Source organism: Pogona vitticeps, chromosome 4, assembly GCF_051106095.1.
Source record: "Pogona vitticeps strain Pit_001003342236 chromosome 4, PviZW2.1, whole genome shotgun sequence".
NCBI classification, from domain to species: domain Eukaryota; kingdom Metazoa; phylum Chordata; class Lepidosauria; order Squamata; family Agamidae; genus Pogona; species Pogona vitticeps.
This window is the reverse complement of record NC_135786.1, coordinates 213,137,856-213,163,289: the sequence shown is the minus strand read 5'-3', so window position 1 is coordinate 213,163,289 and position 25,434 is coordinate 213,137,856. Positions and strand designations below refer to the sequence as shown.

The 25,434-nt window shown below is 39.7% G+C and overlaps 1 long non-coding RNA gene across 1 annotated transcript in view; it reads right to left on the bottom strand.

Annotated features, from left to right (window-relative positions):
* LOC140706407 (uncharacterized) overlaps positions 1 to 25,434 on the bottom strand; it is a 103,886-nt gene that overhangs the window by 57,085 nt on the left and 21,367 nt on the right. The window contains exon 4 of the long non-coding RNA XR_013545332.1: positions 22,329 to 22,422. This is a non-coding gene — a long non-coding RNA (uncharacterized LOC140706407). The remainder of the gene's footprint in view (positions 1 to 22,328; positions 22,423 to 25,434) is intronic.

The following is a 25,434-nucleotide window of genomic DNA, read 5'->3' as shown; positions in this document are numbered from 1 at the left end:
TGGCAGGGGCTCATAGGCTGAGAGCTCAATTCCCCACCTCCCAGAAGAGCCAGCCTATGTGGCCTTGGGCAAGCTGCACAGTCCCAGGAGGCCCCCAGAAGAAGTGGAGTATTCTGAGTACTCTCTGCCTAGAAAAACCTGAGAAGGGTTGCTATAAACCAGAATTGACTTGGTGGCACATGATGATGATGATGATTCCAAGAATCTTCCCAACCCACATAGCTGCTGGTCCTGCTGGCTAAGGAGTTCTGAGCATAGTAGAGCAAAAGAAAAAACAGGCTTTTCCAAGCTAGATGAGGTATAGTGAGAATGAACATCACAATGTCGATTCACTACCCATGATGGGGGGTGGGATTTGGCTTCTGAGAATGCACTGTGGCATGCTCTATACTAAAAATGTACTGGAGACAGCAGGCTTCAATCAATCTATAAATAAAGGTCACAACTCCATCTCGACAGAAAAAGCTACAAAAACGAATGCTGGCGCTCAACTTTCCTGACCTGACAGGTCAATGGGACTTGGTGCCAAGTGAGTACAGTATCTGTAGGATAACAGCTTCAGTAGGAATATGGTGCTCAAGCCTTAACGTATGCTTGGATCAGACTGTGAATTTCAGAAGCATAATTTCTGTGGGACAATGTATCTTTATGAAGCTTCAAAAGGTGGGGACCTCAATTTGCCTCAGCTAATCTCCATCATAAATCTGTGGGAGTGCATGCATTCTGTTCAATTCAGGGGCATGCTTAAAATAATATGATGTCCAAAACTTAATGTAACTTTGGATTCTTCCTATTACATCAGATTCTGCAGGCCAAGCTCACTAGCACTAGAGAGTGCTTAACATTTTATTTTTAGGGAGATAACAAAACTATCCATTTTCAAATTATTTCTCACCAGACATTATAAATCACGGGATCTCGCCTTGCCATTGGTGAGTTCATTGTCATTATTTGCATACGCAGTTACTCTGATGGAAAAATCAAGATGCCAGGTGAAGATGTCTCTAAAATTGGATTGTTTAAATCTAGTTCCTTTTTGTTCAACACTGTAGCACCATGAATTTAGTCCTTTCTTTCTTATTCCTGAGTCCTCCATCCCAGGGTGAAGCCAGACTTCACACAATAGAAATGGGCAAAGGAGGAAGTCCCATCCCACCCTATATCTACAGACTTTGCTGCCATCAGATGGAGAGGAAGGGAATTGCACTCCCATCATTCAACTTTTCTCAAACTTCCAAAAATATAAATTTCAACTGCTGAAATCAAAATTTGATCACAGATTTGTAAGAAATCCTGAGAACTAACCTGTAGGCCAGAATACAAATGTCAGTGATTTAGAGGAACTATATATGGGACAACATGCCTCAGTTTACCAGTCAACTTTACTCTTCGCAATGTTAGTTACAATCATCAGATTTCATATAACAAATCTATCTTTGGATATTTCTGTGCGAGCTTTAATTTAACTAGAATTCCTTATCATGATTATTAAGTACACTTCAGTTCTTCCATTAATTTTAATTTACTGTTTCACATTTTAGTATTTATTTTTTTATTCATTTACTTATTTTATTTATACCTCATTTTTCTACCATAGCAAATATTGCTTAATGCTTGACCATTTCCCTTACTTTCCCACTGTGCTGCACTCACTTATTGTCAAATATCAATCTCCAATATTCACTCTAAGAAAAGAGTTGCCATCCTCTTTATTCTCTAGGGTATTGTTTTTTTTTCAGACACTTCTTGCTGTGAGGCTGAACACAGACCTTCTCCCGCATGTAACATTCGTGGAATAAAAAAAATGAGTCTGTGAATGATATGTGTCAGAAGGGTAGTGCTTTGGGCTAGAAGAACAGCTATTCTTCTAAAATACCTCTCAAGAGGTGAATAAGCACTGGTTTCCTTGCCTTTCAGAACATGCAGAAGAGATGCATCCCCGGAAGAAGGGAATGGCAAGCCACTTCTGAGTACTCTTTACCTAGAAAACCCAGTAAGGGGTCACCATAATTCAGAATTCACTTGATGGCACGTTATTCATTAATTAGTCATTATAATCATTATTATTATCTATCCAAACAAAGCAAAGTGTGCTGCTTATATACCACCCCATAGTGCTTCAAGCACTCTCTGGGTGGTTTACAAGTTAATTGTGCAGGCTACACATTCCCCCCCCCCCCCAGCAAGCTGGGTACTCATTTTACCAACCTCGGAAGGATAGAAGGCTGAGCCAACCTTGAGCCACTACCTCGGATTGAACCCCAGGTCATGAGCACAGTTTTGGCTGCAGTACAACCGTTTAACCACTGTGCCACTATCTTCCCCTTCCTCATGACAGCTAAAAAATTCATACCGTAAGGTAGAGTCTCAATTAGCTATAGTGACAGATAGAACAAAAACTACAAATATTTAAAGCTACAGACCAGAAATGTCTGTTAAAAATGTGATGAAAGCAGTACAAAAAAGCAGCAGTCTAAGAGCAATCAAATTATTTTTCCAAAGAATAAAAATAAAAATATTTCTAACTGTTGTTTGGAAGAAAACATTTGGCAGATAACTGGCTCCTTGATGGGTGGGAGTTTCGCAACCCGTGTACCGGTACTACCACCAAGAAGGCCCTGTGATGTGAGACATGTCTCTCCAGGCACCACAAGCCGAGTCTCCTCAGCTGATTTAATTTCAGGCAGGTCAGTATTGCATCTGGCGGTCTTTATGTATCTGGGCTCTGATCCATTTAGGCCTTTGCATGCTAGCCTGAATGGGGCTTGGTGGCTCACTGGCAACCAGTTTAGACTATCTGAAAAGGATGTAGTATGTGTATGCCTTTGTGTTCCTCTTACCACACAGGCAACTGCTCTCTGCGCCTGTTTCGGTCTCTGAATTATACTTAAAGGAAGCTCTAGAAAGAGTGGATTGCACCAGCCCATTTGAAAAGTCATCCGAGCATGAGCAAATGTGGCCAGATCAGGTCCAGGAACAGCCACAGCTGGCAGACAGACTCTAGCTGGCCATAAGAAGTAATGAAAAAGTATCATCCTATTATTGAAAGTCGATTTATGTATACATTCCCCACTTGGCAGCTAAAGCATCAGTGTTCTCCATGTGCCTTCCATTGTCATCTGTGAAACTTCTCAGTCATCCAGGTGTGGTTATCTGGAAGCTGAGTCATGGCAACTGGAGTTCTTTCTTACTAAGTTGAAACGTTTCACTACTCATCCAAGTTGCTTCTTCAGTCTTCGGTCTTTTGGGTGGATAAGTCTCTGCCTTAGTGTGTTTGTGGATTTGAAGTGCATGGGTATGTGGTGTTTACCAAAAATCCTTTTGGGTTTTTCAGACATACCCACCATGTAAGGAATGACCAGGTTCTTTCATTGGTCTCAGACTGTTTCATTGTCCTCCTGGGTCAGGATATTGCTTTGTTAAAGGCCCATTTTGGATATCAACAGTCCTTAAGGGCTCTCTCCAGATGTCCATCTTCCTTCTTCTTGGCTTATGTGGATTTGGGGATGTTTCGTGTTCTGTCATGTTTCCCTGCAGATAGTGTCTTCTATGTATTGTCCATTCTTATCCTTATGTTCTCATTCTTTTTCACATCAGTTTAGAGTGTTTCAGCATGATGAGACCCCTCAACAAGGAATTTTCAAGCACTCCTAAATTCCTTGACTACAGGCAAGAACAAAACCAGGAGCATTGTTTTTTCTCTCTCTTCAGGGTCACTATAATTTTAGTGATCTGTCTGCATAAACTTAGCACCCTTTCACTTTCAGACACAAAACACATAGAGACAGTAAGCACAGCAATGACTAGGTGATTGTTTAAAAAGACACAGACAGTCCAGCTATTGCTTCTAAGTTTTAAATATCCGTGCAACCACCATCATTTTGCACAATTTGCATTATCTGCATTCAAGTATTATTTGCACAATGTTGCGAATCGTTCTTATTCTCCTATCTTGCTCAGAGCCACACAAAATGTCACACCCTCAACTGGGGCAAGTTGAGTAATTTTGCCATTCATCACCTTCACCTGCCAGGAAAAGAGGAGGACATGTTCACATTCCTAAGACTATGGACAACTTTGGCCTGATATCCTATGGAAACTCTTGAAGCCACAAGAGAAAAGCATAGTGTTGCATGAAGGAACAGCAATGTTCAGTGTGTTTTAATCAAAGGTATTGAATGAAAAGTGAATTATATCAGTAAAATCATTTATATTAACAAACAAAATCAGCATCCTTCTTATTTTAATAGACAGAGGCCCAGCAAATATACCTGTGATAGAATCTGACGATTTAAAACATCAAGACTGTAACCAAATATAATAATAACAACAAGATGGTCCATTAATTAATTGCTGCCCATAGGTTAATGGACAACGTTAATCTTGTTTATGGTGTTGGAGTGTTGAATGAAAATGTTTATTATTTATGAAAATATTTATAATTTTATTTAAAATATTTTACCTTGAGGACCCAAGGTCGCTTAATAATCAAATTTTAGAGACACCTTCAATTGTCCCCTTAATTTGTCCATCCCAGTTATGTTCCAAACATTCTTTCTCCATAGAGATAATAATAGATCTATTGTTGCTTTTCATCTTGCCATGATTAATAATCTGCCAGCTAAACGTATGTGTGTGTGTGTTCTGTGCTGTCAAGTTGGAATCAACCTATAGTGGCCCTAATAGGGCTTTCAGAGTGAGATATTTAAAGAGTGGTTTTACCAGTTCCTCTCCTCCAGTGAGTTAGTATTCATGGCCAAGTGGAGATTCAAATCCTGTTCTCCAGAGTCCTAGTCCGTCACTCTTTCCACTACACTGTACGGAGAAGCCATCAAAATGTAGGAATCCTATTAACTGCTTGTGCAAAATGACAGCCTTATCACCTGCAACTAATGACAGTGAACTCACCAATGGGAAAGATGAGATCCTGTGGTTTATAATGCTACGGATCTCCTCAAAGATTGGTGGCCAAAAGTTTCTTGCTCTTTTTTTGATCCAGTGTAGCTTATAATGATGGGGCCAAGTGGCTGAAAGAGGTGTGGATTTTGCATCTGGGTGGAAGAAAGGTGAGGGGGTGACCATGAATTTAAATTATTCATCAAAGTATGTAAGAGAGATGGGGCAGGAGATCACAGCTGGACAAAGGAAAGTAGTTGGAGGGGGATGACGGATCCTTGGGAAACATGCATTAAATCATTTCTTCAAATGGCAAGGAAAAGAGGCAGGGACAATGCAGCTGGAAAAATGAGGGCAAAATCCGCTCAGCCATTTGATTTATAAATAGGAGTACAGGATAGGAAACATGGGTATGATTTTCACAGCTGGAAGTGGGAGAGAGCAGGTTTGTTGACCTGCCTCTTTCAAATAATCTGACTCTCGCAGAAACCTTAGGGGTGAAAGCTTGCCAAGCTGGAGATGTGTGGTGTGTATGTGTGTGTTTTTGCATGCTTTTAAAAAAAGTTTAGGAGAGTGAAGTGGACAGCTTGTTCACCTGCTGGTAATTTTTTTCCCCACTAAACTCTCACAGCTCTATTACAAAATTACTCCATAAACTTACGCAACTGGAAGCGTGCCAGGAGAATGTCATTATTAATTCTGTTATATAAAGTGCCAACAGAACTGAAATGCTCTTGGGAAGACATAGCTAAAAACATGCAAGTGAAAAAAGAACCCTCTAGACCTTAAGAGAATCAGAAGAAGCAGGACTCCTCCATATGGATCCCATCTGTGTTCATGTCTTTTTAAAAAAATGTATTATTTTTATTAAGATTTCTGTAACCAGAATTTGGGCCAGGCATTAGCTAGCTCGACCAGTGTTAGCTCTTTCACCTTTGAGATGGTAATTGTATAATATAAATGAAACAGAAGATCTTCTTTCACCAACAGAAATGTGTTTACTTGAAGGATGTGACAGATCCACACTGGTTTCAAGGAGCATGCAGCTGTAGTAACGAAACATTAAGATCATCCATCTAGTTCTCACACCTGAGGAAGCAGCACAATTTAGGACACCAGTTCTCAGAGCAATTCTCTTCTGATGACAAAGACTTCAAGGTTTCAGTCCTGAAGCTGCAGATATCAAGGCTTCCAGATAATGGAATTTCTCAATTTTTAGTAGGGATCCTATATATACACATCCTATAACATGAATGGGAAACCCATAACTCGTAGGGTGGATTTGGCACATTGCCCTGTTTCATCTGGCCCATGGATCTACACTAATTCTCTCAGACTGTTACTATTGCTCTGGAAGAAAAATCATTCTTATGGTACATTTGCCTTCAAACAACTGACAGGACACAGACTGATCCTGTAGTAGGGGCTGAATTAAAGCTAAGCTAAAGGTGAGACTAGACAGGAAGTTGTGATTTCATTTATAGCCTGTATTATGTTTGAAAGCGCAATCAGTGCTCACACAGGGGTTGCAGATTGATTTGGGAGTTCATTGTTCATGCTGGATGCGAAGCCATTCACATTCCAGCCCACAGCCCCCCTTCTTTCCTTCCTTCCTCTGGTCCCACTTCTTCTCATCTTTTTATAGTTCACTATTCTTTTATAGCCACTTTCTCATTTAAAGCTTCAGACTACCACATTTTTCAAAAACCTTTCTATGGAAAATTAACATGAAAAGGTACTTAGTGTAAGAGTACAAAACATCAAAAGTCTGAACAGTAATTTTGCCAAATTCCATCATAATTCATGTGTCATGATTCTATAAGAGGGATTGCCACTTTCCCCTTCCCATTTCTTACTCTTTTCCCTTACTTTCAAATGACATGTGTAGGAGTTACCTCACCTCTGGTCATATATAGTATTAAACTATCAGCATGGTAAACTAGTCTACTTTCAAACCTGTCAATTAAGAAATTAACAGCAATAAGCAGACAATCTGAAGGTTACTATGTTTGGCAGGATCAAGACTAGAATCCAGTTCTCCACATTAAAACCATGGTGATTTGCTTTTGCATGTCACCCTTGGCCTGAACATCACACTGTAACTGCCTACATCACCAAAGCACCACCTACATACACACCCCACCATATTTACAAGAATGTACCACACCTAACCACATGTGAAAAAACCTATTCATATTGTTGTTGTAGGTTTTTCGGGCTGTTTGGCTGTGTTCTGAAGGTTTTTCTTCCTAACGTTTCACCAGTCTCTGTGGCTAGCATCTTCAGAGGACAGTACTCTGTCTGTGTTCTGGTGTAGGATAGTTGAGTATATGTAGCTGTGGGATCAGCTTTTTGTCCCTTTCAGGAGATTGGGTGATTATGGTGAAAATACTCGCTAACAACACTCATAAGTCACAGTGACAGACCATCTCCTCCTCTTATCACAACAATACACCCATAACAAAAAACCACCCTGATCGCCCCAGGTCTTACAGAGGCCCTGCCTTCCTTCTTTAAGTAGATAGGGCACTTGTTGAGCACCACAAAATGGCCACCCAAATACATGTGCTATAGCGAGTCAGTGCTAAGTGGTGCAGAGCTTTATAGATTTATATTTTAAATATATGTAGAGATATATTTATAATATATAATCCAAAGATAAGAGAAATGCAGACTTGGAAATGCTAACTGAAAACAGAGTGTAGAAAGAAGATCAAATATGCCATCTCAAATATGCCAGCACTGAAGCATAAACTGAGTATACAGAAGTTACTAACAATGGTAAACCATGTGGAAATTAATGACAAACATGGCACCTCAAGCAACCAGAAGCAGTAGACATCAGTATCAGACAAGGAAAGAGGAAGCTGAATGTACATGGATTACAGTGTGTGAGGAAGTAGGTTGTAATTCACAAAATCTTACACTGAAATTATTTGTTAGTCCTAAACCCGCCACAATACTTTGTTTCATTGTTCTTGAATATGCTGAAATGGACTAACATGACTACCTATCTGAAAACTATTTCTCTCTCTCTCTCTCTCTCTCTCTCTCTCTCTCACACACACACACACACACACACACACACACACACACACACACACACACGCACATTTTCCCTAACTAAATCTCTTAGTTGTCTTCTGATTGCTTCTTCACACCTGCCAAAAGCTGAAACAATTAAGCCCATATCAAACAATTCTAATAACAAAAGATAGATCAAATTGTCAGCAGATAGCTCAGAAGGAGAAATGAGGAATGCCACTGGAAGGGCATTCAGTTCATCCTGGAGACTAGAAGCATACTTTTCCAGGGCCCTTGAGAAACCACGTACTAACATTCGTGGGCAAAAAGAGGCACTTTGGCCTTAGTCGGTATTTGTTAAAAGCTGTTGCGGAACCTGACCACCCAACTCTGGTGTCTATTGCTATTGAATACAGAGACTCTTTTTCCAGTTTCAACCATATGACTTAACTACTGAGTTTAAGCCAGGAAAATATCTGGTAGTAGCAGACACATTATCCAGAGCTTTTGACAGAATCGTATGAGAACATGATGAGAAATTTGGCATTATGCATGCCCACTTGACAAAGAAAAGCTGCTTAGTATCAGAAGAAATGCAGGAATTTGCAGCAGCATGCTGTAGTGAATAATCAAAAGTTTCATCTGTAGATATTCAGGTCAATGAAACCATATTTCAGTTTATGACAAAGGTGTCCATAATCAATACAATATTGTTCAGATTTGTGGTTCACTGTACCATATTGCAGAGATAATTTTCAATATACAGAATATTTAGCATTGCAAGAAATGAAGGCGAAACCAATGACTGGTTTGCAATATTGGATTCAAATTGATCTACTTATTGGGGAGACAGCTAAGCAAGTTAATATACATGATAAAAAACCAGACTGGAACAATGGAAATAACTAGGTAAATTAAATGTTGAGATTTTTATATGAAAACGTATTAAAGTTGCATAGTTAAATGTAAAATGGCTGATTTTACCTGAGTCACTTCACTGATTGTATTCAGGTGTGGGTATCATGGATTAAGACTTAATGTTGTACAGTTGTGTACATGATGAAACTTTGTGTAACAGAAAATGAAGTAATGTATTTTCTGATTGGTCACAGAACTGTACATAAGTCATGTGTAAAATGAACGTCTTTATCTGCTGTAAGTCAGATCACTTTTTTCCTATGCTGTGTGTTGCTTCATATCATGTTATGCTGCCAGAGGAATGTCTATTCTCTATGTATATATGTAAATAGACGAAGTTGTTGGTTTTACTCTCTCAGTGTCGTAGTGTCATAAGTATCTCTGCTAACCCATATCTCCTTACTCTGCTGATGCTATGAGAATACACGCTATAATCAATCTCAACATTAAATTCATGGGCTGATGTATCTGTCAAAACTATCTTTTAGTCTTTGATTATTATTCTCACTGACCTGAAACAGCAATGGCAGCAAATGTCACAGTAGAACATGTTATCTTGTATTTTAAATCAATTTTTCAAGGTTCAGCATACTATATGAATTTATGTTAGGAACTGGTCATTTTTAATAATTTTATTTGAAGTGCTAAAGTTTGAAATATTCCCACAATTATCACTTTGTTAAAAATTAAAGGAGAGAACTGATATTATAGTTTTCATGAAAGTAACTTTGATTGTTTTCATCAGACACCATTAAGCAATCCTAGGTGTCAGGACGGTGGCTAGAGTTCTTTTGGATCATATCTACTTCTACTCAGTTTCCACAGGAATTTAGCTAGCTGGCTAGGTCCAGGTCTGTATACTAACAATTAATAATCACACGCTGTCAAGCCAAATCTGATTTATGAAAAATCTTTCCAGGGTTTTCCAGGTATAGCATTCTCAGAAATGGCTATTCCTTTCTTTTCAGGAGACACTCTAGGACTGTACAGTTTGCCCAGTGCTATGGGGTCTGGCTCTTTTCCTGGGACACAGTGGGGAATCGAACCCCCAACCTTGGACTCTACAGCCGGATGTTTAATCCACTGAATTATTTAGCCAGCTGCCTGTGTATAACGAACAGCAAACTAATTAACAGCATATCATTCTGATTTTACAATATTTGCAGTGAAAAGAAATCAGAGTCTTATTCAGTAAAATCCAGGATAGCAGAAGGTTCATTTCTCTGTATTTTATTCTGTGCTCATACAATTGGATGAAATGCACAACAGCAAATTGTGTTTAATGCTTTCGGGTGGGTATGGGGAGTTACTAGCCAATGCAAATATTATTCTCTGGAAATTCCAAGCAAAGATTTAAGGGCAAGGCAAGAATTTATGTTATTAGTGTCAAGTGCTGACTCACTGTTCTTCCACTACTGTGATTCCTTCACATACACATTAGATACAGGATCAAATTAATAGTGAATATCGTGACTACAGTTGTGGGACATAAACCATGATCAGCATTTGTGCTGTGTGGTGGACAGTACACACTGTGTCACATGAAAATATGCTGAGCTCTTGTGACTGCCATCAAAGTTTGATTTTATGACAATTTTCAACAAGATATGGAAAAGTTACTGGCCAGAATCCTATTGCCTTAAATGGTCCCATAAGGCCAACTGTACAAGCAATTTTTATGTCTTCATCCAGCAGGCTGGTACACAACAGGTGACACCCCACAGAAGAATATCATTTGCGTTATTGCCCTTACCTCCATGGTTTTCCTCCAGCAAGAACTTAGCCTCTTTTGGATATCAACCCCCATAATATCCCAGTCAGCACAAGCATGCTTCTCATTCCACTGGAATGGCCACTAGGGAAACTTATTTTTTAGACAACCTTTCTCAGGCTGTGAAAGAATTAAGACTAGAATCTAACACTTAGTCCCAAATACAGTACACCCCATTGAATCCATGAGATTTCCATCACTATTGGTTCACCATTTATTTATCAATTGATTGCATGGGTCTACTCTAGTTGGAACAACTACTGGATGTAGGCCAATAAAAGTAGACAATAAGACCCAAACCAAACTGAGAGTATCTCTACAGTACTCCGTTATAGCAATTCAACAAGTACTGTAATTATTATGGATCGGGCCAAGGAAATCATGGGATTCATAGGTTAGTGAGATACTTAGAATTTTGTATTACAGGGCTTTGGTGCCACCTTTCATTGCAACAAAGAATTCTAACTACCTAATCAAGCTACAAATTCTAGTGTTTTGTAGTATAGAGCAATAGCAGTTAAAGTAGTGTTAAACTGCTATAAACATACAGTGTAGATCACTCTAAGAATCAGAACTTCTCTGTCTCCCATCCTCTAAAGTTTGTTTGTTCAGTCATTTAGTCGTGTCCGACTCTTCGTGACCCCATGGACCAGAGCACACCAGGCCCTCCTATCCTCCACCGCCTCCCGGAGTTGTGTCAAATTCATGTTGGTTGCTTCAATGACACTGTCCAACCATCTCATCCTCAGTCATCCCCTTCTCCTCTTGCTTTCACACTTTCCCAACATCAAAGTCTTTTCCAAGGAGTCTTCTCTTCTCATGAGATGGCCAAAGTACTGGAGCCTCAGCTTCAGGATCTGTCCTTCGAATGAGCATTCAGGGTTGATTTCCTTTAGAATTGATAGGTTTGTTCTCTTTGCAGTCCAGGGAACTCTCAAGAGTCTCCTCCAGCACCACAATTCAAAGGCATCAATTCTTCGGCGGTCAGCTTTCTTTATGGTCCAGCTCTCACTTCCATACAACACTACAGGAAAAACCATAGCTTTGACTATTCGGACTTTTGTTGGCAAGGTGATGTCTCTGCTTTTTAAGATGCTGTCAAGGTTTGTCATTGCTTTCCTCCCAAGAAGCAGGCGTCTTTTAATTTCGGGGCTGCTGTCTCCATCTGCAGTGATCATGGAGCCCAAGAAAGTAAAATCTGTCATTGCCTCCATATCTTCCCCTTCTATTTCCCAGGAGGTGATGGGACCAGTGGCCATGATCTTAGTTTTTTTGATGTTGAGTTTCAGACCATTTTTTGCACTCTCGTCTTTCACCCTCATTACAAGGTTCTTTAGTTCCTCCTCACTTTCCGCCATCAGAGTGGTATCATCTGCATATCGGAGGTTGTTGATATTTCTTCCTGCAATCTTAATTCCAGCTTGGGATTCCTCCAGTCCAGCCTTCCGCATGATGTATTCTGCATATAAGTTAAATAAGCAGGGTGACAGTATACAGCCTTGTCGTATTCCTTTCCCAATTTTGAACCAATCCATTGTTCCATATCCAGTTCTAACTGTTGCTTCCTGTCCCACATATAGGTTTCTTTATCTGTTATAACAAGATTGGCTTTACATCTGAAGTCGCAGCATTGTGCTAAATGAAGCTTAGAAAAGTTATTTTTCAATGCAACTTCCCAGACACAGCCCGAAATTAACTTTTCTGAGCTTGGGCATTAATGACAGCACACACAGGCATGCACACACACACACACACACACACAAACACACACACAGCCCTTTGAAGGGTTTATGGAAAATCAATGTTAATGCGCAGCTGGAGGGGGGGATTCATCCAGCACAGGAGTTCCCAGGATAACACCGATGTCATATGCAATTAAATTAATGTTGTGGGCACAGCTGCTTTGTCAAATAAAACAAGATAAAAGGAAACAATTACCTAATTGAAGAGAATATTTTATTTACCTTGTTGGATGACTAACAGCACACTGACTCATCCAATGCCAACTGGATTTTGCCCCACCCACCTCCACCCGTACCATGTGTGTGTAAAGTCAGATTTTTGCTTATCCACATGTCCTGCTGGGAAACATTATCTAAATGATGAAGTGTAGGAAGTGAAGCAGACATGAACATTTTACAAAGAAAACATTACATGTCCCTCTTCAACTTCTCTTCCTCACCTTCTTCGTAGCTTTTGCCTGATTGTTCTCAGGCTATTAAATGGAATTCAGAAAATTCAAACAGGCTTCTCTACTGTTCAACTTGAACACTATAAACCACATCACTTGTTAAAGAAACCCGTACATCAGGACCCCACAATGAGGTATCTATTACCAGGAGCTCTACGAAAATGTTCTTTTAATTGGCTACATTTATCTTTAATCCCTGTTTTGACAGAAAGTCTAACATAACCATATATTACAAATACACATCCTTCTTGAAAGCTGGTTAATTTTTACATTTGACAGAGTCATTTAGAAAAAAATAACTTTGACCTTTTGGAACCTGGGGAAGGGGCGAAAAAAACGTTCTGAGTGTGATGTCATTGTAGCAGGGTTTTAAAAAGAAAGACGCAACAGTGGCATCTGTGTGAGGAGTACAAAACAATTCGTGAAACAACTCCTTAAAGGTGGCAATAAAACAGTAATAAGACCTTTGGGCCTTTTGCTGAGGCAGCTGCAAAATCATGTTAAGTAATTTGTGTAAGTACTACAGTCATTATAAAACTGATTAAAGTTTACCTACCTTTCATTCCTAGAGTGTTTGGAGTAAGAACTGAGGAACCAGATGCTTATGGATCATGCATGATGGATATATTCCATCAGCCGTAACTGTTGTCATGGAAGCAACAGGGTAAACATGATCTTTGGTGTCTATTTTTTCACAAAATAGTTCATTTATGCATCTCTCTGCCAATCTAAGCAAAACTCATGTGCATATTCCTCTAAAGAGCACATTTTGCCCTCACCCTAAACTCAAGCTGTTCTTGATCTGGATGCAGACATGGTAAGGCAGAGCAATTCTACTTTACTTCTACTCTTTACATTTGGTGCGACAGCAAATCTTTTCACATGGAGCTAGCAACTGTTCCTTTTTGATCAAATAAATTTGTTTCTTCCCATTATATCAAACAGTAAGTGCCACCTGAAGCTATATAAATAAAACATAAACACAGCTCTCCGACATTTGCTGACAAAAGGCTGAAAGATGTAAATAAAGAGAAAATCGTTGTATAAAGACTGGACAGAAATCACACATGTAAGATTATTATGCTGCTCACCCCATGTGCAGTATAGGGATGGAGGTGGGGTTTACATGGGCTCATTCTATCCTAAATAGAGATGGACATTATAAACAGTAACCATGGCAACTGTCATCCATTCTAAGGGGCAAGATGATGTGCCTTTCAAGCTTGTGTGACACATAGTTGAGTTTGAGAAGCCTGGTTTAAAGGCACACAGTTAAAGGATGACAAAATTCACATGGCATAAAGAAGCTTATGGAAGATGCACAGAAGAAAAATATGGTCCTAGAATAATCAAAATCCAAGAATCTCAACATCTGTAAAAACATACAGCTTTGGCATTGAGCAGAGCTTGCAAACGGTTCTGTTATATTGTTTTTTGGACTGCAGCTTCCATACAACTCAACAGACATCGTTCATAGACTAATATTGGATGGAGAATTCTGTGAGGTGTAATCCAAATAATATTTTTCCCTACTCTGGAACTGGGATTATTGTGTGGGACTATCTATGTTCATTGTATCATTTTTGGCATTTGCTTATCAGCTAATTGAACAAAATATTTTCTCAGACTTGAAAATCTTTGCTTCATCTGAATGTTTCAATTCTAAATCATAACATCTTTTAAAGTTTATCATTAAACCCCATTTTAGCTGGAGTAGGACCATTGAATCAATGGGATCTACATATTATTGACTGACCAAAGTTCCATCAATTCAATGGTCTATTTTTGATGGTGACCACATTGATTAGAAAATGCTGGAAATACTACAGGTTTGGATTGGGCTGATTCACATTTTTTCCATTTAGCACAGGACACAAAGAGAAATGCAAAACAGCCTGGAATCCTTCCTCCCCATCTAGATTTTCCCCTCCACCACTGGGGCTTTCACTTTTTAAAAAAAATGAAACCAATGCAGAAAAGAAAGGACACGTTACACAAGCACACAGACAAACCAGTATGTTACTGATTCAAATACCTTCCTCCTTGCCTCTTGTTTCATGAGGAAGGATGAACAGGGTACATACACACACACAAACACAAAGTAGAGCCACCAACACACACTCTCCAGCAAAGCCTCTCTCCATGGGCAAGAGTCCTCTTTTTTTTTTTTTTTTTTTAAAGTAAAGTTTAAAAATGGAAATCATCATCATCATCTAGAATAGCAAAGCTGGAAGGGACTCTATGGATCATCCAGTCTAGTCCTGTAAAGAAACATAGTGGGTAATTGAACTCCAAACACCTAAAGCACTGAGCCATCCAAAGCACAGCTTCTCACCCCTTTACAAGAGTTTTCTTTCAAAAACAAAAGGTAACAAAAAAAATGACCAGAAACCTTGTGGTTGTGGTTTTTTCAGGTTCTTTGGCCGTGTTCTGAAGGTTGTTCTTCCTAACATTTCGCCAGTCTCTGTGGCCGGAAGATGCCGGCCACAGAGACTGGTGAACATTAGGAAGAACAACCTTCAGAACACGGCCAAAGAACCTGAAAAACTCACAACAACCACTAGATCCCGGCCATGAAAGCCTTCGTGAATACATAGACCAGAAACCTTGTTTATAACTTATTAGGAAGTTCCTTTGTAACAGTGTCACCTGCATTGTTATAAAAAGAACTGCAAATAAGCTGCAATAAAAGGTTTTTCGTCCTGTTAATGTGCGGCCAGTTAATGTAAAGAGACCTGGGGAAACTTGAATACTCTGGTGTGACTTCACAGACAGTGAATGTGAGTGAATTCACATTTCCCTGTCTGTGTAGACACACCCTTAGTTGGAAGCAACCACTGGATTTAGGGAAGCTTTAGATATTTGTTGAAGGGAATGGTTAGGAAATTCCCCTCGCCATTGTGAGGCAAATAAAATCTATCCCTACTTCAGAGTAAAAAAGAGAAAAATCATTTTTATTTCATTTTTATTTTATTTATCATTTTTATCCAAAACCTAATTTAGTTTGGATTCATATTAATGAGTACAAATTTTAATTGATAGAAGGATAGAAATGTAGAAGTGGAAAGGATCACAACCACTGCCTATACAGGAATTAGTTAATTTAAACACTAAACTAAATAGTAAATTATTATTAGTTTTAAAGGGACTGCCAGGAGAAAATTTCATGTCAACAATGTTTTTGTTTATTCATCCAAACTGTCTCTTTGGCACCATTTGGTTTCTCTAACTTGCCATTTTGCAGATGCTGTGGACTACAAAGCAGGCACTTCAGTTGGTGGCTGGTATGATTTTTAGTCCAACACATCAGAGAAGGGCTGTGTTGGGGACTGCTAAATCATTGATCAAACACTTTGTTTAATCAAGCTTCATTGCTGATCTGTGTCTCTCTTCCTTTCTCTGCGCTCCATCTTCAGCAATACTTTCCTTGTTTACTCCCCTTCCAATACCATGGATTAGTTGTCTGGACCAAAAAGGTTAACAAAAAATGATGCCATTATTTCAGTTAGGGGACACTAAGTCAATGCAATACTGAAGTGTGTGGGTAAGGGACACAACAATAAGCCAGGAAATCAAGCCAAAGAAAACTATTAATATCAAATATTTTGAAGGTCTCTGAGCACATGCAGAACATTCTCATCTCTACTAGACAGCTGCCTCCTCTGCCACTTAGCATTAGGAAGTGTGGTTGCAAGTTGAAATCCAACATCATTTTGCAAAGAGAGAAAGTGGAAAAAATACTCATACATCCATTTATTTATTTAAAATATTTTTACATCGCCTTTCTTCTCAAAAGGAACCAAGGCTGTTGCAATACGACAGCTTGTTTCTTTAAAATCTCATGTGTGACAAAAGTGGAACAAAAAATAATATTTGTGGCAGCTGAAAGGCTGACAGATTTGTTTTTTAATGAATGTGCATGGATTGTAGTGTGAGAAAATGGATTGTAATCTATGAAAGTTTCCACTGAAGTGATTTGTCAGTCTTAAAGCTGCCAAAATGCTTTTTTTGTTTGTTTGTTGTACATGCTTAAATGGACTAACATGGCTACTTGTCTGAAAACTCTTGATATCTCTCCCCACCTCCTTCCTGGCTGTCCTCGGATTCTCCTTCCCATCCCGCACTTGTCATCTCTGTAAAGGCAATTTAAGAATCCCTCCAGTCTCTCTCTCTCTCTCTTTCTCTTTCTCTCTCTCTTTCTCTCTCTCTCTCTCTCTCTCACACACACACACACACAATGTGCTGTCCTTGCTCTGTTTCTGGCTACTCCCATGAGGTACTGTCAGTTTTGCAGTCCAGCAGGCAAATTTAATCCATTTATTGGAAAACAAGAAGAAAAGAGACAGATGAGACATGACTGACTCAATAAAGGAAGCCATGGTCTTCAGTTTGCAAGACTTAAGAAGGCTGCTTTATATCTACTATTGTGGGCATGAATCCGGGAGAAGAAATGGAGTAGCCCTCATAGTCAACAAAAGAGTGAGAAAAGCTGTACTGGGATACAATCTCAAAAATGATAGAATGATTTCAATACAAATCCAAAGCAGACTGTAGCGTTCCCCATTTATTAGGTCAATGGTTCATGTTTTGTTATGTAATGGTTCATGCATATTCATGTTGCTGACAGGTGGAGCCGAGAAACCTGCTATAAGAGGCGGAGTCAGAGTCAGTCAGTGAGAGTAAGAGTAAGAGTCAGTAAGAGTAACTGCAAAAGTAGGGAGTCAAGAGATAAAAGGAACAACAGGGAAGTTTGGCCTTGGAGTTCAAAACGAAGCAGGGCAAAGGCTAATAGAGTTTTATCAAGAAAACAAGCTGGTCATCACAAACACTCTTTTCCAACAACACAAGAGGCGACTCTACTCATGAAAATCACCAGATGGACAACACCGAAATCAGATTGATTATGTTCTCTGCAGCCAAAGATGGACAAGCTCTATACAGTTAGCAAAAACAAGACCTGGAGATGATTGTGGCTCTGATCATCAGCTTCTTATATCAAAACTCAAGCTTAAACTGAAGGGAGTAGGAAAAACCACTGGGTTAGTCAGGTATAATCTAAACCAAATCCCTTATGAATACACAGTGGAAGTGAACAACAGATTTAAGGAACTTGATTTGGTGGACAAAGTGCCTGAAGAACTATGGATAAAGGCTGGTAACATTTTAGAGGAGGTAGCAACAAAAACCATCTTAAAAAAAGAAATGCAAGAAAGCAAAGTGGCTGTCCAACGAGGCCTTAGAAATAGCAGAGAAGAGAAGGGAAACAAAATGCAAGGGAGATAGGGACAGTTACAGAAAATTGAATGCAGACTTCCAAAGAATAGCAAGGAGAGACAATAGGGCCTTCTTAAATGAACAGTGCAAAGAAATAGAGGACAAGAATAGAAAGGGAAAAACCAGAGATCTGTTCAAGAAAATTGGAGATAGTAAAGGAACATTTTGTGCAAAGATGGGCATGACAAAGGACAAAAATGGGAGGGACTTAACAGAAGCAGAAGACATCAAGAAGAGGTGGCAAGAATACACAGAGGAATTACTGTATACCAGAAAGATTTGGATATCCTGGACAACCCAGAGAGTGTGGCTGCTGACCTTGAGCCAGACATCCTGGAGAGTGAAGTCAAGTGGGCCTTAGAAAGCATGGCTAACAACAATGCCAGTGGAGGTGATGGCATTCCTGTCGAACTATATAAATCTTAAAAGATGATGCTGTTCAGATGCTACACTCAATATGCCAGCAAGTTTGGAAAACCCAGCAGTGGCTAGAGGATTGGAAAAGATCAGTCTACATCCCAATCCCAAAGAAGAGCAGTGCCAAAGAATGCTGCAACTACCCTACAATTGTATTCATTTCACACACTAGCAAGGTTATGCTCAAAATCCTACAAGGTAGGCTTCAACAGTATGTGGACTGAGAACTTCCAGAAGTACAAGCTGGATTTTGAAGGGGCAGAGGAACTGGAGACCAAATTGCTTACATGTGCTGGATTATGGAGAAAGCCAGAGAGTTCCAGAAAAACATCTACTTCTGCTTCATTGACTATGCAAAGGCCTTTGACTGTGTGGACCACAGCAAACTATGGCAAGTTCTTAAGGAAATGGGAGTGCCTGACCACCTTATCTGTCTCCTGAGAAATCTATATGTGGGACAGGAAGCAACAGTTAGAACTGGATAGGGAACAACTGATTGGTTCAAAACTGGGAAAGGAGTACAACAAGGCTGTATATTGTCTCCCTGCTTATTCAATTTATATGCAGAATGCATCATGTGAAAGGCTGGACTGGATGAACCCAAAACCGGAATTAAGATTGCCAGAAGAAATATCAACGACCTCAGATATGCAGATGACACCACTCTGATGGCAGAAAGTGAGGAGGAATTAAAGAACCTTGTAATGAGGGTGAAAGAGGAGAGTGCAAAAAATGGTCTGAAACTCAGCATCAAAAAAACTAAGATCATGGCCACTGGTCCCATCACCTCCTGGGAAATAGAAGGGGAAGATATGGAGGCAGTGACAGATTTTACTTTCTTGTGCTCCATGAGCACTGCAGATGGTGACAGCAGTCACAAAATTAAAAGACACCTACTTCTTCGGAGAAAAGCAATGACAAACCTGGACAGCATCTTAAAAAGCAGAGACATCACCTTGCTGACAAAAGTCCGCATACTCAAAGCTATGGTTTTTCCAGTAGCGATGTATGGAAGTGAGAGCTGCACCATAAAGAAAGCTGACCACCAAAGAATGGATGCTTTTCAATTGTGGTGCTGGAGGAGGATCTTGAGAGTCCCCTGGACTGCAAGTAAAACAAACCTATCCATTCTGAAGGAAATCAACCCTGAGTGTTCACTGGAAGGACAGAGCCTGAAGCTGAGGCTCCAATACTTTGGCCATCGCATGAGAAGAGGACGAGATGGTTGAACAGTGTCATCGAAGCTACCAACATTAATTTGACCAAACTTCAGGAGGCAGTGGAAGACAGGAGGGCCTGGCGTGCTCTGGTCCATGGGGTCACAAAGAGTTGGACACGACTTATTGACTAAACAACAACAAGAAGAAGAAGGGCTGCTAATGATAGGACTTTTCAGAGGTCATTAATTCATAGGGTCATCATAAGTTGGAGACAGCTTGACAGCACATAATGAACTAGACAGACTGACAGACAGACAGACAGACAGACAGACAGACAGATAGATAGACAGATAGATAGATAGATAGATAGATAGATAGATAGATAGATAGATAGATAGATAGATAGATAGATAGATAGATAGATAGATAGATAGATAGATAGAATGCAGTTAAACACAGTCTAAGACATGCTTTTTAAAAATATAAAGCAGCAAATAAGTAACATAAAATAAAAATTGCAGCCTCTTTTTAAAAACAATATTTATCACATATATGGTCAACTCACAATCTATGAAAACTTCATGGCCCTTCTGTGCAGCCTGCCATGAAGCCTCACCACTGCCACTTCCATTAAATTTTACATGTGCGCGCACACAGACACACGCGCACACACATACCATACACGTCATAGTACAGTTGCTGGGGAGGACAACATAGAAAGTCATCTCAGTTTGTCAATTTCTCCAGCACAAGCACTTTCCTGCCAGAACACCAAAGAACTTCCTGTTGCTGTTTGACTGTGAGTGAAAGAGGCTCTGTGTACGCTTCAGTGTGTGTTTGCCTGAGCATAGCTGTGGGCAATTTTTGCAAATACATCACCAATTCCTGCATGAGGAGCTGGAGAGTTTTCCTAGGTCTGATGTAGCTCTATAAGAAGGAATTTGTTGCATTACTCCCTAATACAGTATGTGACACACAAGTCATTATTGTCACATATGCAGCGTTCACAAAAGTGATTTATTCCACTGTGCATTGTGCTAGGAGGCTAGGAAAATACAGGTTCATACTCTACCAGCAAAATCCAATATTACAACTTGAAAAAAATACAAAATGATAAAGTAAAATAAAAGATAATATTATTTCTCTTGACATTTAGGATTTTTTTTAAATGGCATAAAACTTGGAAAAAACACTTTCAGAATTCCTCTGAAATGCCTTAGAATGCTCTTTAAGAAGTACCCACTGATATTAATAGAAAATGTTGCTCATTATGCCTAAACAAAGCAAAGCAAAAACATTTGTAATTATGTGCTGTTACTTTTGCAATTTAAGTTAGTTAACCCCCTGTTACAGCCCCCCCATAACTTACTATACACACCTGTATTATCTACAACTAATTCTGGGGGGTGGGATATCGGGGCAACCTGCCACAATGGGACTAGACCTTCTGTGTTTGCTCTGTTTACAGTGTTATATGTTAAGTGTAGCCTCAGCTCGCTGACCCCAGATTTCAGGCCCTGCATTTCTGTATCAGCCACTCACTGAGCTGGGTTCATATCTTAAATGAGGATGCTTTCCCCAACTAAGCAGTAGTTGAGGCAAGGATGTAACAGTCGATTTGTCTGAGAAACAGATCTCAGAAATGTTGCTTTTGGACTACAACTTCCAGTATACCTCAGCCTGCATAGTGCAGTGGTTAAACTACAGTACTGTCTTTTCTCACGACCTGCATTCAATTCCAACAGATTCAGGTAGCCAACTCAATGTTAACTCAACCTTCCATCCTTCCAAGGTCAATAACAATGAGCAGCCAGCTTGCTGGGGGGGCAAGTTGTTGCTCGCATAATTATGTTCCAAACTGCTCAGAGAGTGCACTAGCATTATGGGGCAACATATTAGTCAAAACGACGACAACTGCAGCAACAACAATGGGGATTCTGGGAGCTGCGGTCTTAAAAAGTAATTTCCCCCCCAACATTCACTAAGTGACATCATATCTTCTCTGCATCATGTGAACAACCGGGTTGCACCTGAGCCAACAATGCCCTGGGATAACCTCCTATTGTTGGAGACTGAAAGAAGACAGAACTAAAGCATGAATTCCTGCAGAGTTTCGGCATATGTGGGTGCTGTGGGTGGCAAGTCCTTTGACACTGTAGAGAGGTCTTTATGATGTAAATAATTTTCTTCTCAGGGCCCTACAAGGCAGTTTACTTGTGGCCCATCTATGTGATGACAGCATACAGTTTAGGAGTTCCAGTATCCTGAAGCAAGATAAGCAACTCAGGATATCTGTGAGACTGCATTTGGGTGGTTTGTACAGAAGCAATTAAATGATTTTGCTTTCAGTGGTACAACACTGAATTCCTCTTGACAGCTACCAGAAATTATTTAGCTGATTATTTCAGGTTCAGAACTTTTTAACATTGCGGGCATTCCTTTCAGTTTCAGCTTATGAAGGTAAATTACTGTTGTCCCCCCCCCCCCCCGCCTAAGAAAAAGCAATCTATTTTTGTTCAGCATGTTTTCTTCTGCTAAAGTGTATAAATGGCCGATTTGCTACCTCAGAAGATGGAGGAGATAAATATTTTTCCTCACCCCCCACAAAGTAGATAGCATTATTAATCCTCCAGGTGTTTTGTGAGCAATATAAATATTGAAAGAAGTTATTTCCTACCTGTAGCGCAGCTGAAATTCTTTATTTTTAAACCAAACATGCCTGCTTTTGAAGAGAGAGGCAGCCACTCTTTGCTTCTTCAACAAGATATCAACTAGAGCAAGGGAATGAAAACAAAGGTCAGACCGGTTTCCAGAAATGGAGAGCCATTTCTCCTGTAATATAAACATCTAATACTGAAGGATCAAAAATATGTCAAGATGTTAATAAGAACCCGTGTGGTCCAGCCGATTAAGTGTGTTTGAGACTTGAGGCAATTTTGCAACTGACATTAAGAAAGGATTTTTTTTAAAAAAAATTCTGAAATGAATTACTTTTTAAAGTGAATTATGTGAGTTATAACACAGTGATTTGAAAAGTTACTTTTTTGTTATAATGCCTGGAATCTTACAGCCTGAATATTTGTTCAAATCCTGAACTTTTATGAATTTTCAAATCCTGATATTTCATAATCACTAGAATCTCCTTCAAGCTGCTTTTCTGGAACATCCACAATTTCACAGCTGCTGAAGTCAGGATTCCGGAAGCCGTAGTTCCAAAAGATAGTTTCCTCTAGTTCTGGAATTATCAGTACGTGCAGGGAAATCTCAAGGCTTCCAGAAAGGCAGAAAATGTATTTTTTAAAAAAAAAATCCACAAAACAAAAATAAAAACAAATAAAACACAAAACCAACACGGCTGAATGAAGACTAAAGATGTTCATTAGACATGCCCATGTTGCTATTCCAGAATGACAATTGAAAGTGAAAGATCAGAATGTAACAAAACTCCTTCTGAATCAGACTCAAGTGCAAAGTCCTGTTTATTACAGAAGCCAAATAAAAGCCTATTACAAGATCGCAGGCATGAAATTAGAGTTTCTTTGTTGTTCCCTAGCCAATGGTATTCACATGTTGAACAACTTTGCAGCTGGAAAGCTGGTACATAGAACTGATCTGTGCTTTGCAGGCCAGAAAGCCATCACATGGAATTAAGGCCGCTTTTCAGGAAGGAAAGCAGTTGTACTAGCACTTACTCCTGAGCAAACATACATAGAGTTGAGCTGTCCTTTGTTTGTTTGGCTGCCAAGTGACCAGATTGGCAAGAATGACATTTGGCCCCACCTACATTACTTTATTTGGGACGTGGTGGCGCTGTGGGCTAAACTGCAGAAGCCTGTGCTGCAGGGTCAGAAGACCAGCAGTCGTAAGATCGAATCCACGTAACGGAGTGAGCTCCCGTTGCTTGTCCCAGCTCCCGCCAACCTAGCGGTTCGAAAGCATGCAAATGCAAGTAGATGAATAGGGACCACCTCGGTGGGAAGGTAACAGCGTTCCGTGTCTAAGTCGCACTGGCCATGTGACCACGGAAGATTGTCTTTGGACAAACGCTGGCTCTATGGCTTGGAAACGGGGATGAGCACCGCCCCCTAGAGTCGAACACGACTGGACAAAAATTGTCAAGGGGAACCTTTACCTTTACCTTTACATTACTTTTGCCCCACTCACTGCTGAAATGCAGCTCCAAGTCCCTTCTCAAACTGAAATTCTCATCCTGAGTCTACAAACACCTGCATTTTTTTAAAAAAAAATACATTCCCTGTTTGTAGGGTGTCTGGATCAAGGCCAGCTTAGCAGTGAAGAACTATAATAAATGGTTATCTGTTGACAGTCTTTCCACCTTGTGAGATGCATTGCAATTAGATTTAAATCATAGTATTTCTATCAGTGCTTGATATCTACTAGTCATGCTGAACGAAAGGTTCTAGGGGCTGCTATTTTTAAAAAGACCTCTCAATGCATGATTTGGGCAACGTGCAAGTGACCACCTAAATAAATCATTGTCCTGAAGCCAGAGTCTGGAGAAACCCAACACAGGCAAAGATAACCATCCAGTTGTGCCTTCCCTTTTTCGGGGTGTCTTTGCCTGGTCATGCACCTGTCTTTTACAACCAGTTGGTGTTGAGACGCAAGAACCATCCAGTTCCCCAGAGAGGAAGTAGAGAACAGATCTGCGATCATCCTTTTGTGTAGCCTGTATAATTAAAAATGGTAAACCGCCCGGAGAGTGCTTGTAGCGCTATGGAGGGGTATATAAGTCCAATTAATAATAATAATAATAATAATAATAATAATAATAATAATAATAATAATAATAATAATAATAATAATAATAATAATAATAATAATAATAATAATAATAATAATAATAATAATAAGCCAAAATGATTTTGGCTGAGATAGTTTGACTTACCCAAGTTTTTCTGTCCCTCATTTGTAGCCACTGACTTCCGAATAAAATTTCGGGACTTCCAGTACTTAGCATTCAGAATGTACATGGAAGAATTTTGGGTGGAAACAGTCAATTCAGTCTCCCCAGGGCAACGCTCACATGGCTGCCTGTCAGATTACATAAACTCCCCCCACAAGCACAGAGTCTGTTTCACTAACTCCTTTTCCAGCACTCATTCGTGCTTTGCACCACCGGTGCAGTAACAAGGAGTACACCTGGAGAATATAATAGAAAATTACTTTCTCACTCTCCTGCATGAGCACTCTCTCCCCCATATAGATGTAATTGCTCTGCTGAGAAGTTTCTCACTCATGTGTCAACAGTACAAAATATGATGATGTAGGATGAAATCAAAGATAATAGTAGCTCAATTGCAATCAATGCATTCTTGGGCAAAGTGAATTAATCGACTGGGAAAGAATTATATGATTGTCTAGGCTGGAACTCCAAATGCTGCCTTAAACATTTTGTGACCTTGAACTGGAGGGCAAAGTTATAATAATAATACAAAAACCAGTTTTAGTTTCTTCAATGCGAGGCTTTCTGTAGGCTAAACATGCTTTTGGAATGGAGAAAAGAGTTTGCTGATAAATGTTTCAACACCAAGCTTTATTAAAACAAGTTGTTTCAGTTGTTTACTGTGTGGTTGGGCCATGATGAAAAACAGATCTTCACTGATACATTTTTGGGCAAATCCTTTACCTTTCTGTTTACAAAAGAAAGTGAAGTACCTCGCAGTGGTATTTGTCACACAGCACTAGCGGCCAACAAAGCACACTGTCAGATGTGTAAGGTTTCACTTCCTAATTAACTTTTCTAGGAGCATAAGAGCTGT